At 38.2% G+C, this 15,737-nt stretch overlaps 1 protein-coding gene across 1 annotated transcript in view; it reads left to right on the top strand.

Annotated features, from left to right (window-relative positions):
- The window catches only part of LOC136864111 (YTH domain-containing protein 1), a 541,394-nt gene that overhangs the window by 497,483 nt on the left and 28,174 nt on the right, over window positions 1–15,737 (top strand). The gene's annotated exons all lie outside the window — the stretch shown is intronic.

Consider the following 15,737-nt stretch of genomic DNA (forward strand, 5'->3'; position numbering starts at 1 on the left):
GAAAAAATTTTACCTTTTATTGCAAGGTTTGACTTACTTAATTCCTTAAACTCCTGTTGTGGATAGGGCTGAGACGACAAGGTTTTGCCTCTTGTTTCTGTGATGTGCCATGTATTTCAGCTTGTTCCAAAATCCAATTCGAGTATACATTTTTATAGCAATTGTCATATTTTGAATCAGTCCAGCTATTTCTTGTTTCGCTTTCTTTGATGATGTTTGTTCGGGTTAGCATGAGTTATTGGCCCTAGCCTGGTGGGGGGGGGGGGGGCAGCCCCTTTCTGCTTCCAGTCATGCGGGAGTTTTCTGTTGGGGTTCTCTCCCTTAGCCTTTAGGGGTCCCTCCCCTTCCCCACAAGGCAGTGGTTGCTAATCCTGTTTACCCTGGAAAGCTGGGTTGCCTCTTCTGCCAGTTCCACCCTTCCAAGAACTCTTCTTTCCGCCTTCACTGCTGTTGAGGACTTCACCAGAGTTTGCCAGAGCCCCGTTAGCCATTGCTTTTCAGGGTTCTTGCAGGGCCTTCACAGCTACCATGGCGATGCCGGGACACACAAAGTCCCCACTGTACTTCGCCCCTGCAGGCCATCCCCTACTTCACGCCGTTGCCAGTCTCCCACCACGAGGAGGAGGGGTTTGACTTATGGGAGATTTGCAAGGATTGCTAAAAATGAATTGAAAAAAAAAATCCACAAATCAAACAAAGTAGGCAGGATTGGAACACAATATACAGAGTGTAATATTAAGGCTTTAAATGTGGATTGTACAGGGACGTGAGAACAAACGTGTATTATGCAGGATTGTGTGTTATTGTTTTTTTTTTTTTTTTTTTTTTTTTCGTATGGCTTATACAGACAATATCGGTAATATATATATAAATTTACAGATGAGAAACGAAGTCATTTTTGCTTCACAATTGAGTATCTAGTTCAGGGCTGGCCACAACGAGGCTCGCGAGCCACATGCGGCTCTTGAGTCAGTATTGTGCGGCTCTTGACACCAACCTTAGAGTAAAACTAAATGATACACAGTAATTAATGGAATCTAACGACATCTTGCTCCTGGCGGCAGTCGGTAGTAGTGATGTGCGGCTTAATGTTATTAGCGCTGTAGGTCAGTTGTAAGACATGGAAGGTGAAGATAGTTCCGGCGCCTTCCATTTGATAGTGCTTTGAGCGGGATAGTGTGTCGTGAGGTGATGCCAGTCGCATTCACGTATAGGCACACTGACACACTCTCCCGCTCAAAGCAATATCTTCCTTGTAAAGATATTTCTGAATTGGCCCAGACTGTATTTAGCTTTCATAGTAAGTTGAAGCTTTTTTGGAAAGACCTTCAGACTAGAACATTTTCTCACTTCAAATGTTTGAAGAAAATTACTGAAAGCCTTCTTGACGTTCAGGTGGAAACTGAAGATTACATGAGTAAAATGTCTGGCCTTGCTGAAGAAATCATTGGCAGATTTCATGATTTGAGATCACTTAAACCTTCATTTTCATTCCTGGAAAATCCTTTTTCTGTTGATGTTGTGGGCGATGGCAGTCCTATTTCACCACCAATAACAAAGGATACAGCAGCTGTAGAGTTGGAGCTACAAGAACTGCAAGAGGACGAAAGGACTAAAAGGACTCAAACGAAGTGGCATTTCTACCATAGAATTTTGGAAGAATGTTCCAGAAGAAAAATAGACACAAACAAAACAGTGTGCCAAAAGACTATTCTCAATATTTGGGACTACTTATGTGTGTGAATCACTCTACTCAACAATTAAATTAATTAAATCTACATATCGATCTGAACGAACTGATGAACATTTAATTGATCTTGTGCGAACTGTGCTTACCAATAATTATTATCAGCCAGACTTAAGCAAAAATGAACACTCAAAAAAAGCACTTCTCAAAAGTAAAATCTCATTCCTTGATATGTACCTGAAAAATTATGTACTATGTAGTGTAGAAAATTAATGTCCCTTCATTTGTTATAAAATGAAAAACATGTCATCATATTATATACCATTTTCTAAACATGCTCCCAATTTTTGTCTCCTAAATTTGCGGCTCCCAGAAGTAAGGTTAGTGGCCACCCCTGATCTATTTCTTCAATCCGGCGTACAGCATCTGGAGTTACCAGCAGGAAGTCAACTTCATCACTGTGATTCTTGCATTCCCCGACGATATGATGAATAGTCTAGTGTGGAGCTCCGCAGTCACAGTCTGGATTAGGTAGCTTTTTCCACTTATGGAGAGCGGCTCTGCACCGGTCGTGTCCTGTTCTGTTCTGATTCTATTCAGGGCAGTTGAGGTCTTGCGTGGTAGGTGGTTTCCGCTTGGAAGTCTGGGACCTGAGAAGAAGGTATGCAGGCACATATCTGTTGCTACTTCCCATCAACCTTTCCACTCATCAAGAGATTTAAAATCCTTAGCATCCATGTCGGCAGCATCACGCAGAGTTGGATGGCGTGATTTTAGTCTATTAAGATTCAAAAGTGGCAGGTCACTATGCATGGGTAGATAAGGATTTCTAGAGATCTTGTGGAATTCCTTCATAAGGGCATTAGATCAGCATAGATCAGGTGGCATTATACTAGTTAGCAGTGCAAGCCAATGAATTGGGTGTCAACAAGCCTTGTCTGATGACTGTTCAACCAAACAGGTGCACAATACTCAGCAATTGACTACACCAAACCCAAGGTTGAAGATCACAAGTTTGTTGCTGAAGATCCCCAGGTAGTTCCACCCAGTTTATGGAGGATGTTGTTTCGAGACTTCAACTTTTATGCTAAATTCAGGACGTGTTGTTTGAAGGATAGTGTACGATCCAAGATGATGCCAAGGTCTTTTGCGTTCCAATTATGATAAGAATTCTGCCTCTGAAACTAACATTCAGTTTCATGTTTGCCAAACGATTATTTAAATGGAAGCAAGAAATTTCTGTTTTACTCACACCAGGTTGAAGTCTCCAGATTTTGAAGTAGTTTTCCAGTAAAGACAGGTCTTTGGTCAGATTCACTTCAGTCGTCTCCATTACCTGATCTTGTACCTCTAGAGCAATGCCACATTACATGTTATAAATCTCATTTTTGGTCCGTTTTGAAAATTTATAATTCAAAAACAATAAAGACGATCTTTAATCCACCTATTCAATACATTAATTTCCACTTATGGTGGTTATATAAACATACTATCAGTTAAATGGGACATGTTTTGCCCTCATTTCAGTGCATCCTCAGCCTAAAAACAATCTTCAAGACTACACCTTATATTAATATTGAAGCTAAAAGTTTAGCCAGTTACGAAAATGTGAGAAATGATACATTATAAAAACATGTTGATGGAAACACTGTCAATGATTAAACCATAAAAATATTTTGTCAGAGACTGAAACTTATTCTGTTACAAAATTTCTAATTAAAACGGTTCATTAAAAAAAAATTTAGTGGAAAAACAGTGTGACAATGATATATGTCAACGACATGAGGGCATGAAAAATAAGCACTAAAATGAATGTCATAAAAACAATATCTTCAAGGCCGCTGATGAAATCATGAGCATAATGTGAAACTGTAGCATCAGTTAAATTATTCTAGGAGGGGCCTTTAGCACCAGTAGGCAATAAAATTGACTGAGACCATATCAGGAAGTGTCAGTAGATATTGGAAAACGTTCTCTGCAAGAGAAGGAAAGGAAAGATTAAGAAGTTGAACGCAAGGCGAGAATTCTGTTTACGATGTTAGGAACAAATGAGGACTTACATGTTTGTTGAAAGCTGTTATTTGCCATCTACTGTTGCGTTGGTAGCTGCCCTTCTTTTGGCTCTGAGTCTCGTGTTATAACTGTGCTGCAGAGGCAGTAGCGAACTCGGAGGGGAAGGAATAGGGGAGCATGGAAGGGAGGAGAGGATGGGTGGAGTCAGCTGTGATGAGGCTGACAAAGGAGCGGAGTTATCTGTTTTGCTGGAAGTAGGCCTAATATCCGTAGGTATGGGTGGAGCACTAGAGTATGTAGAATTAAATACACTTAAGAAAATGGAAATTGCAACACCATGAAGGCATTGGTCGTTTGTGTTGATTTTCAAGATATGGAACGATGCCATGTAGGTATCTAAACGATCAAAGTTTCAGACCCATTGGATTGGTGCTACAGGTGATTGGTCGCGGAGGAATCGACTCCAGTATACGGACTCTGGTGTAGCGAAGTTGACTTGCAGTCTGTGCAGTGAAGTGTTCCCCGTCAAACATGCATCGACGACAGAGAAGAGCACGCTATCAACAGCTGTCGCCGTTTGAGAGGGCTCGGATAATTGGGCTGTGTGAGGCTGGATTATCGCTCAGGACTGTCGCTGCACGTGTTGGCCGACAGGCATCTACGTACAACCTGTATGGCAGCAGTGCTCAAATGAAGGTACCCACACTCGTAGACCTGGCACAGGCCCAGCGCGACAGACAACTGTGAGGGAGGATCGCCGCATCATTCGGATGGCCCGGATGGAACCCCATGCAACAGCAGCACAAATTCGAGCAGCTGTGGCACCCCACGTTACTCAACAAACAGTTGGTAATCGCCTGCGTGCAGCTGGCTTACGAACCCGTGTCCCTGCAGAAGGTGTTCCATTGACCTCACAACAGCGACATGTAAGGCTGACCTGGTGTCGAAAGATCAACGTGGGTCGACGAATGGCATAGGGTCGTCTTTAGTGATGAATCGCGCTTCTGTCTTGCCCGCCGGAATCGTGTGCGCCGACGAACCGGTGAGAGGGGCCGCCCAGATCTTATTGTCGAGAGGCACACAGGGCCAACCCCAAGCATTATGGTCTGGGGATCTGTTGGCTTTAATGTGAAATCACAATTAGTGCTTGTTGACGGCACTATGACTGTTCGACAGTACGTTGATAGGGTACTCAATCCAGTTGTTGTCCCTATGATGGCGAACATTGCTAATGGGATGTTTCAGCAGGACAATGCCCAGGTTCACACTGCACGAATCTCCAGAGCAGCTCTCCACATCACAACCTTAGAATGGCCCGCCAGATCCCCAGACCTTAGTCCTATTGAGTATGTGTGGGACATGATGGGTCGACAGCTGGTCAACCGTCCTCAGCCACCCACAACTCTGGTACAACTGACCCGTGCAGTGCAGCAAGCATGGGCCACAATTCCTCAGGAAGCGATCCAGACCCTTATTGACTCCATGTCTCGACGAATTCATCAGTGTATTGCAGCTCGTGGTGGGCACATCCTGTATTGATTGTTGTCAAAACGTGCGGTCAAAGAGACCTGAAAGTGTAATAATCGAAGCACAACCGAACACTCGTCCTGCATGTTCATTTGCAGCAATGTAGCACCACTCCTTCTGGGTGTTGCAATTTCCATTTTTCTTCAGTGTATATTAGGTATCCTAAATTTATTTGAACCAACTGTCTTTATTAATTTCAGCGTTAATTCATGTAACATGCTTTTTCTGTCCGTGATGTCATTAAGATTCTGTTCCTTATTATATGTCTTTCAAGCCATCTCACCTGGAATTGCAACTTTGAGTGTAAAAGCATCCAACAAAATTTATTCCATCATAAATGCCCATGCCCCTACTAATGAAAAGAATTTTCTAACAAAGACTAGGAAAGAAGTGGAAAAGTTTTGGGATCTCCTTGACCAAACTGTAAACCAAATAAATATTAACAACGTTAAGATCCTGTTAGGGGACTTCAGTGCCCAACTCGGAAGAGAAAAGAAATACCGAGATATCATTGGGAAATGGGCTCCACCTAAACATACAAATAAGAATGGTCAAAGACTTGTTGAACTCTGCAGAGAACACAAACTAATCTCAAAGTCCACCTACTTCAAAAGGAGGCCCAACAAACTTAAAACTTGGAAACATCCTGATTGGAGAAAAGGGGAATGGCAGCTGGATCATGTATTTATGGACAAAACCTTCCACAGAGAAATCTACAATGTTAAAGTATTAAGAGGAGTAGATACGGGTTCAGATCATTACATAGTCAAAATCAAAATTAAGTTCACACCACTAAAAAAGAAACCAAAATGCAATAAACGAAAGAGGAACTTCGATCCACACTAGTTAATTAGGTATGATAAATATAGAGAAGTCACACAGAACATAAAACTGACAGATAACTTTGAAGAACTGGTTCCAATTCTCAGGCAACAAGCTGAAAATTTAGCCCCATTGAACACACGTAAAAGACATGCCTGGTAGACCTCAGAATATGACAAAATTCATGAAGAAAGACATCAGTCATGGCTAAAATTTCAAACACACAAAACAGAAGAAAGTGCAACCAACCTCAAAAATATCAAGAAAAAATTCAAACAAATTATCAGGTAAACCAAGAGACAATAATCACAGAAAGATCTAATCAACTCAATAGAAGAAAACTACCAAAAAACCAATTCCAGAGACTTTTACAAAATGTTTGGAAGACAAGTACAAAAATTTGCCCCTCTCACATTAATGCTGAAATATGACGATGGAAAAATGACACATAATGAGAAGGAAAATGCCGAAATCACAGCAAAAGCATTCATTAAACTCTTGAATTGTGAAGAACCCCAGGAACTTTTAGCAATTAATATAGACACGCCCATCAAAACCCCGCCTGAACTCATAAATCCTCCAACAATCCAAGAGGTGGAAACAGCACTCAGAGTTGAAAAATTATAAGGCATGAGGAGAAGACCAAGTTTTCTCAGAAATGTGGAAATATGCCAGTGATACAGTTCGAACATCCTTACACATGGCCCTAACAAAAATCTGGATAACAGAAAAGTTCCCCGAACATTGGACCACAGCCATAATCCACCCACTCCACATAAAAGGAGATAAAAGTAATCCAGATAATTACAGAGGTATCTCTCTCTTAGACTGCACATACAAGATTTTCTCCAGAATCTTATACAGGAGGATCAGAGAGCAACTACAGGAAGAATTAGGTGAATACCAAGGAGGCTTCAGACCTTGGAGAAGCTGTGCAGAACAAATCATCACTTTAAAATTAGCCATAGCATATTACAAGAAGCAAAACAAACCTCTTGCAATAACCTTCGTGGACTTTAAAAGAGCTTACGACTGTATCCATAAGCCTTCAATGTTGAAAATATTAAGAAATTTCGGGCTCCATCCAAAATTAATCAAATTGATTGAACTCACCTTAACCAACACTAAATCAAAAGTCAAGTTCAGAGGAGAATTCTCCGAGCCATTCATCATAAAAACAGGCTTAAGACAAGGAGATTGCTTGTCACCACTGCTGTTCAATTGTGCCTTGGAATATATAATGAGGGAATGGTACAAGAGTAACCCAAAGAACATCCAAATTGGAAGACCCAAAGACAACATAAGTTTAAATTGCCTAGGTTTTGCCGATAACCTTGCTCTCTTGTCCAACAATATTCAGGAAACCGGACAAGAAGTTATATCACTACAGGAAATAGCGCAGAAAATTGGTCTTGGAATATCTTTTGAAAAGACAGTAATCATGTTTACTGACCCACCACTCATAAACAAAATTGCCATAGGAAACCAAGAAATTAAAATTGTAGATAAATTTAAATATCTGGGAGAAATCATAACATATAACCTCAATGAAAAGGCAGCATGGCATAACAGATTAAATACACTGACCAGAGGCCAATATGTCACCAAGAATACCTACAACAAAAAAGGCCCACCAATAGCAACAAAATTAAAACATTACAAAACAGTCATTCAACCAGAAATAACACACGCAAGCGAAACCATCTTCAAAACAACTAACACTGCACAAATAGAAAAAATACTCAAGATAGAGAAAAGAATCATTAGAACATGCATCAACAAATCATACCAAAAAGATGGACACTGGAGAGTAGCTTCTAATGAAACAGTCTACAAGGAAATAGAACCAGTAATGAGCTCGATCAGGAAGAAACGCATTTCATTTTTTGGACATCTAATCAGGACACCAGAGAACAGGATCATCAGGAGAATAATAGAAATATTATGGAATAGTAATTGCAACATTAAGTGGATTACAGAAATCAAGGAAGGTATGGGTGAACTACAAATTACAGTGGAAGACCTAAAAAACAAAATCAAGAAACTCACAGACAAACCAGACTGCAAATCAGAATCAACAGACAATAGGAAGGGTGATTTCCGATGAAGAAAGAAGGATAAGATCAGAGAGAATGAAGAAGTACTGGGCTGACAGGAAACTAAAAAATTCTTGTATAAAGTTGGCTAGAGTGGTCCAATGAAGGTCATAAAATGTAAATAATAATAATAATAATATGTCTGGTCTAAATAGACATATAAACTTTCTAATTCGTTCAACCTTCTACCTTTTTCTATGTTTCTAATTATCGCTAGGTCTTTCTCTATGGATTTGAATCGGTGACCAGTTTCCCTCCTATGCAACCTCATCGCTGAGTATTTTCGATGTTTTTCCGTGTTAACATGTTCCATGTATCTTGTTGTAAAACTTCTGCCAGCCTGTCCAACATATGAAAAATTACTGTGTACACTTGAATCTGTATACTCCTGATCCCAAATAACGATTCCTGTCATGATTAACATTTTTATGATTAAAGAATATGGATTTGTTAGTATTTTTTTTTTTTTTTTTTTTTTTTTTTTGCTACGGGCTTTACGTCGCACCGACACAGATAGGTCTTATGGCGACGATGGGATAGGAAAGGCCTAGGAGTTGGAAGGAAGCGGCCGTGGCCTTAATTAAGGTACAGCCCCAGCATTTGCCTGGTGTGAAAATGGGAAACCACGAAAACCATCTTCAGGGCTGCCGATAGTGGGATTCGAACCTACTATCTCCCGGTTGCAAGCTCACAGTCGGTTAGTATTAGTAGTTCTAAAAGCTATATTAAAATTTGTTTCTTGAATACGTTAGTAATCTGGTGTATAGCTGGATTATTAAAAGTAAATTTAGCATACTCAGTTTTTTTTTGTTTTTTTCTGGCATCAGATTCGTGGATAACTTGATCTTAATTTTATTGATCAATTTATTGATCATTTCTATTTTGAAACCATTCTGTTTAGCCAGGTGCCTAATATAATTCAATTCTTTCTTCAAATTCTTGGGAGATAGAGGGATTCTAAATGCTCTGTAAATTAGACTTTGAAAAGATGCTTGTTTATGTGAATTCGGGTGTAATGAAAAATTGTTTATAGTTGTAGATGATTGTATCAGTTTTCTAAATATTTGGAAATCAAAAGTGTTATCCTTACGTGTAACAGTTACATCTTGAAAATTCGATGAGTTATCAACTTCGTCCTCTTTTGTGAATTTCAAATTAGGTTCGATTTCATTTAACTTGTTTAAGATTTCTTGACTGTTAGCGACATCTTTGTTTATAATTACGAATGTATCATCTACAAATCTCAACCATAAAACAATTCCTTTAATTTTTGCTAGTACAGTAGAGTCCCGTTAATCCGAACCCCGTTAATCCGAAAGTCCGGTTAATCCGAACTGAAATATTCCTTTTTTTTTTTAAGTTGTCCTTATTGAAATGAAAGACCATATTATAGAATGAAGATTTACTTGCACTTTGTCATATTTTACTAGAATAACTTAATGTAAACATAATTACACATCATAAACCATCAATCACTGGGCGTTCATCTTTATAAAGTCTGTTAGTTTCTTTTGCCGTAGTGATTGGAACCTACTCGAAGATGCAGTGTTAAACCAGAATCTCATAAACATCACATCAATGGGCGTAGTAGCGGAGTGTTGCTCGACGTAGCGTACGGCAAGTTCTAGGCGGTCGCGGCATCTGAATATGAGACTAGTGTAAGCCGTTACCGTATTTTAGCAGTTTTAGGAGACAAGTTTTAACCTAGTTTTAGTCGTTTTCTCCTCTACGTGTTCTTAAATACCCTACTGTAATTTTATACAGTTTTTTTTATTAATGTAACTGCTAAATAATGAACTTTTCAAATTACAGTATATACTGTACTGTATTATAGAATATTTTCCTCAGGCGGTTGAGGCGCTGGCCTTCTGACCCCAACTTGGCAGGTTCAATCCTGGCTCAGTCTGGTGGTATTTGAAGGTGCTCAAATACGTCAGCCTCGTGTAAGTAGATTTACTGGCACGTAAAAGAACACCTTCGGGAGAAAATCCCGGCACCTAGGCATCTCCGGAAACCGTAGGAGTAGTTAGTGGGACGTAAAAACAATAACATCATTATTGGAAAATATTTTCCGGTTAAACCGAAAATTTTGTAATCCCAATTAGTTCGGATTAACGAGACTCTACTGTATTTCATTGTGTTCAATTGAATCCATGAATATGTCAGCAAGGATGCCCGATATTGGGTCACCCATTGCTAATCCATTGTTTATAAATTTTATTGTTAAATAAGAAGTAATTATTGTCTAATATGAAATTTAATAATCTAGTGAATTCTTCTTCTTCCATTTTACTAAGATTACTGTGTTCACAAATGTTATCATGAATAATATTAACAGTTTTTTCTGTCGGAATATTCGGGAACATATTCATTACATCATACGAGCACATCGTCTGGTTTGGACGCACGCCAAATTTAATCAATATGTCGCATAAGTCAATGGAATTTCTTAATGGTTGTTTATTATTAAATGTGTAATGTTTTTTTCAAAAAGTGATGAATGTATTTCGAGACCTTATACGTGGGAGATTTTCGAAATTGATTATCGGACGAATAGGAACATCTTTTTTATGTATTTTGGGCAAAGCTCTAGTTTCTGGGAGCCTAGGATTCATGTTGACAAGTTTTAGTTGTTCTTGTTCAGTAAAAGATATTTGGATCTTTTAAGTAAGGCCATTAAGTTGCGTTGAACTTTAGTTAACGGATCTTTAGTCACTACTGTGTATTTGTTATTATCAAAAAAATCTTCAGTTTTTTTTTTTAAAATATATGTATCCTTATCCATCAAAACGATTACACCGAGCTCGATAGCTGCAGTCGCTTAAGTGCGGCCAGTATCCAGTAATCGGGAGATTGTGGGTTCGAGCCCCACTGTCGCCAGCCCTGAAGATGGTTTTCCGTGGTTTCCCATTTTCACACTAGGCAAATGCCGGGGCTGTACCTTAATTAAGGCCACGGCCGCTTCCTTCCACTTCCTAGGCCTTTCCTATCCCATCGTCGCCATAAGATGTATCTGTGTCGGCGCGACATAAAGCCCCTAGCAAAAAAACAAAAACAAAACGATTACGCCCCCTTTGTCAGCCTTGGTTACTATAATATTGTTATCTTCAATTTTCAATTTCATGTTTTTTTATTGTTTTCTGTTGTTTAGGATCAAAATTGGTATAAGTTTCTTTAGCTAATTTGGGTAATCTTATCTTCAATTCCAATCTTACTTCGTCTTGTACATCGTGTGGGAGTTTTGATATGTTCGCTTCCGCTTCTGCTACAGTGTTAATGATGTCTATTTCTCTATCTTTATTAGGCCAGTTGTGTTTTGGACCCCTTTTAAGTAGTTCATTCTCTCCTTCCGTAAATTGTACCTTGGTAAAGTTAACTACAGTGGAAGTAACAGTGTCCGATTGCCCTTAAATTTGTTCTTGCATAGTTTGTTTACTGTGATGTATTTGTGTCCCTATCAGATGATTGAATTTCTTATTCAATGTATCTTGTTTCTTACCAAGTGCGAACGTTAGTTTGATTTCCATGTGTCGATAAAATGACTGCCATTCTAATGGGGCTAAATCCTGTGTCACCGCTAAGTGAACATTATATAATTGCAAGTTCAATTTGGATTTCTTCCTGTAATATGCCTTGATTTCATTTTTAAGCCATAATTCATTTACCTTACTTTGGGTTACATTATAGCTTGGGCTGCTTATGTTCTTACGTTGTGTTGATTTAAGAAAACGAGGTACTAGTTTTAGTCCCAGACATTGTTTAAGAAAGGCTATATCCTTTACTAACTTACAAATCTTCATTTTCAGATTGAGAAACTTATTTAATCTACATCTTGCCTGGTTGGCTGTCATATTACTTGTTATAAATCTCATTTTTGATCCGTATTGAAAATTTATAGTTCAAAAACAATAAAGGTGATCTTTAATCCATCTCTTCAGTATATTAATTTCCACTTATAGTGGTTATATAAACATACTATCAGTTAAATGGCACATGTTTCACCCTTAATTCTGCGCATCCTCAGCCTAAAAGCAATCTTCAAGAGTACACCTTATATTAATATTGAAGCTAAAAGTTTAGCCAGTTACTAAAATTCAGTATATAAAAATGTGAGAAATGATACATTATACAAACATGTTGATGGAAACACTGTCAGTGATTAAACCATAAAAATATTCTGTCAGAGACTAAAACTTATTCTGTTACAAAATTTATAATTTCTAATTATGTGACATTTTGATTAAATTTGGCGTGTGTTCAAACCAGACGATGTGCTCGTATGATGTAATGAATATGTTCCCGAATATTCCGACAGAAAAAACTATTAATATTATTCATGATAACATTTGTGAACACAGTAATCTTAGTAAAATGGAAGTAGAAGAATTCACTAGATTATTAAATTTCGTAATAGACAATAATTACTCCTCATTTAACAATAAAATTTATAAACAGAATGGATTAGCAATGGGTGACCCAATATCGGGCATCCTTGCCGACATATTCATGGATTCAATTGAACACAATGAAATATTAGCAAAAATTAAAGGAATTGATTTATGGTTGAGATATGTAGATGATACATTCGTAATTATAAACAAAGATGTCACTAATAGTCACGAAATCTTAAACAAGTTAAATGAAATCGAACCTAATTTGAAATTTACAAAAGAGGACGAAGTTGATAACTCATTGAATTTTCTAGATGTAACTGTTACACGTAAGGATAACACTTTTGATTTCCAAATATTTAGAAAACTGATACAATCATCTACAACTATAAACAATATTTCATTACACCCGAATTCACATAAACAAGCATCATTTCAAAGTCTAATTTACAGAGCACTTAGAATCCCTCTATCTCCCAAGAATTTGAAGAAAGAATTGAATTATATTAGGCACCTGGCTAAACAGAATGGTTTCAAAATAGAAATGATCAATAAATTGATCAATAAAATTAAGATCAAGTTATCCACGAATCTGATGCCAGAAAAAAAAAAAAAAAACTGAGTATGCTAAATTTACTTTTAATAATCCAGCTATACACAAGATTACTAACGTATTCAAGAAAAATAATTTTAATATAGCTTTTAGAACTACTAATACTAACCAATCCATATTCTTTAATCATAAAAATGTTAATCATGACAGAAATCGTTATTTGGGATCAGGAGTATACAGATTCAAGTGTACACAGTGTAATTTTTCTTATGTTGGACAGGCTGGCAGAAGTTTTACGACAAGATACATGGAACATGTTAACACGGAAAAACAGCTAAAATACTCAGCGATGAGCTTGCTTATGAGGGAAACTGGTCACCGATTCGAATCCATAGAGAAAGACCTAGCGGTAATTAGAAACATAGAAAAAGGTAGAATGTTGAACGAATTAGAAAGTTTATGTATGTATTTAGACCAGACATATAATAAGGAACAGAATCTTAATGACATCACGTACAGAAAAAGCATGTTCCATGAATTAACGCCGAAATTAATAAGGACAGTTAATTCAAATAAATTTAGGATACCTAATATATTTAATTCTACATACTCTAGTGCTCCACCCACACCTACGGATATTAGGCCTACTTCCAGCAAAACAAATAACTCCACCCCTTTGTCAGCTTCATCACAGTTGACTCCACCCATCCTCTCCTCCCTTCCATGCTCCCCTATTCCTTCCCCTCCGAGTTCGCTACCGCCTCTGCAGCACAGTTATAACACGTGACTCAGAGCCAACAAAAGGGCAGCTACCAACGCAACAGTAGATGGCAAATAACAGCTTTCAACAAACATATAAGTCCTCATCTGTTTCTAACATCGTAAACAGAATTCTCGCCTTGCATTCAACTTCTTAATCTTTCCTTTCTTTCTCTTACAGAGAACATTTTCCAATATCTACTGACACTCCTAACATGGTCTCAGTCAATTTTATTGCCTACTGGTGCTAAAGGCCCCTTCTGGAATAATTCAACTGATGCTACAGTTTCACATTATGCTCATGATTTCATCAGCGGCCTTGAAGATGTTGTTTTTATGACATTCATTTTAGTGCCTGTTTTTCATGCCCTCATGTCGTTGACATTATATCATTGTCACACTGTTTTTCCACTAAATTTTTTTTAATGAACCGTTTTAATTAGAAATTTTGTAACAGAATAAGTTTCAGTCTCTGACAAAATATTTTTATGGTTTAATCATTGACAGTGTTTCCATCAACATGTTTGTATAACGTATCATTTCTCACATTTTTATATACTGAATTTTTGCAACTGGCTAAACTTTTAGCTTCGATATTAATATAAGATGTACTCTTGAAGATTGTTTTTAGGCTGAGGATGCCCTGAATTGAGGGCAAAACATGTCCCATTTATATATGTTTATATAACCACTATAAGTGGAAATTAATGTATTGAATAGGTGGATTAAAGATTGCCTTTATTGTTTTTGAACTAGAGCGATGTCGTTGGCATAGGAGAATTTTCTGGATGAAGTGTCAGGAAGGTCAGAGAGATATAAGTTGAACAATAATGGTGAGAGTACTGACCCTTGGGGCAATCTGTTGTTTAGCTTCCTCTCGTTGCTTATCTTGCTTCCAGTGATTACTTGGAACTTCCGATCACTTAACCTGTTGTTAACTAGTTGGGTCATCGTTCTGCATGGTATGATACGAAGGAATTTGTAGGAAAGGCCTTCCCTCCATACAGTGTCAAAGGCAGCAGTAAGATCAACAAATGCCACAGATGTTTTCAGCTTCATTTGATATCCTGCCTCTATGAAGGATGTAAGATCCAATACTTGGTCGCAGCAGCTACGCCCTGGTCTTAATCCTGCCCGTTCAACTGGAATATGCTCTAGGATTGCGCTACTCATTCTGTTATATATCAACCTTTCAAAAAGTCTGTAGCAGCAGCTAAGAAGGGTGATGGGTCAATAGCTTTCTACCTCGTTGCTGAGTTTGCCAAGTTTCAGAATAGAAATTATTTTTGCCTTCTTGAACTCCAGTGGAAGTTGACCAGTCAGCAGGATGGCAGTGAAGAACTCTGTCAACCATTTCTTAGCATATCCTCCCAAACGAATCAGGAATTCTGGTTGGATGCCATCAAAACCAGGTAACTTAAAAGGTTTGAAGTCCTTCAGTCCCATGTCAATGTTTAAAACTGTGAAGGGACATGCATATTCAGTTGAGGGAGATGTCGTCTTTTTCAGATTACGAAGCTGTCTAATATGTTTGGTATGTTGCTTGTCGGGAGGCACTCTTGATGTGGTAATTATGTGGGAAGCAATTTGGTCAGGTGTTACTCCTGAAGGTTTTCTGCATGTAGATCTTCTTCCTCCCAATCTTCTCAGGAGGGTCCATGCTTCCCTGCTTGAGTGGGTAAAATCCATACTTTCAACTGTATCTGTCCATTTCTGCCTTCGAGATAAGTCTAAGCTGGTAAAAAATTCTGTAGCTACTGTATCTCTTGGTCACTACTTTGCTGGAAGTGTTGGTACAGTGTTTCACTTTCATCGCTCCATCTTGGGATATATTCGTTTTGATATCCTCTTGGCATCCTTGATACCCTTTTTAGCTGTTGCTGTTACTG

The sequence above is a fragment of the Anabrus simplex genome, chromosome 2, assembly GCF_040414725.1.
Source record: "Anabrus simplex isolate iqAnaSimp1 chromosome 2, ASM4041472v1, whole genome shotgun sequence".
In the NCBI taxonomy this organism is placed as follows: Eukaryota; Metazoa; Arthropoda; class Insecta; order Orthoptera; family Tettigoniidae; genus Anabrus; species Anabrus simplex.